Here is a 955-nt window from a genome sequence, read left to right as displayed (position 1 = left end):
CACTCAGGGTCAGGGTAAAATCCAATATATATCTGGTGATATCTCGGGTGCTATTACAGATAGCGCAATAAATCAAAGTGCATTGTCTGTAGGAGGCCCTGGCGCATGAATCTGTGCAGCGGAAACGACCTCGGACCACCAGGGGCCGAGAAAACGACCGCCTCATGGGGCCGGACCCTCAGGGTCAGTGAAAAATCCAATATATATCTGGTGATATCTCGGGTGCTATTAGAGACAGCGCAATAAACCAAAGTGAATTATCTGCAGGGGGCCCTGGCGCATGAATCTGTGCAACGGGAACGACCTCGGACCACCAGGGGCCGAGAAAACCACAGTCTCATGGGGCCGGACACTCAGGGTCAGGGGAAAATCCAATATATATCTGGTGATATCTCGGGTGCTATTAGAGATAGAGCAATAAATCAATGTGCATTGTCTGTAGGAGGCCCTGGCGCATGAATCTGTGCAGCGGGAACGACCTCGGAACACCAGGGACCGAGAAAACCACCGTCTCATGGGGCCGGACACTCAGGGTCAGTGAAAAATCCAATATATATGTGGTGATATCTCGGGTGCTATTACAGATAGCGCAATAAATCAAAGTGCATTGTCTGTAGGAGACCCTGGCGCATGAACCTGTGCAGCGGGAACGACCTCGGACCACCAGGGGCCGAGAAAACGACCGTCTCATGGGGCCGGACGCTCAGGGTCAGTGAAAAATCCAATATATATCTGGTGATATCTCGGGTGCTATTGGAGATAGCGCAATAAACCAAAGTGAATTATCTGCAGGAGGCCCTGGCGCATGAATCTGTGCAGCGGGAACGACCTCGGATCACCAGGGGCCGAGAAAACTACCGTCTCATGGGGCCGGATACTCAGGGTCAGGGGAAAATCCAATATATATCTGGTGATATCTCGGGTGCTATTACAGATAGCGCAATAAATCAAAGTG

This window comes from Nomia melanderi, unplaced genomic scaffold (genome assembly GCF_051020985.1).
Source record: "Nomia melanderi isolate GNS246 unplaced genomic scaffold, iyNomMela1 scaffold0014, whole genome shotgun sequence".
In the NCBI taxonomy this organism is placed as follows: Eukaryota; Metazoa; Arthropoda; class Insecta; order Hymenoptera; family Halictidae; genus Nomia; species Nomia melanderi.
Note: the sequence above shows the minus strand (reverse complement) of the source record.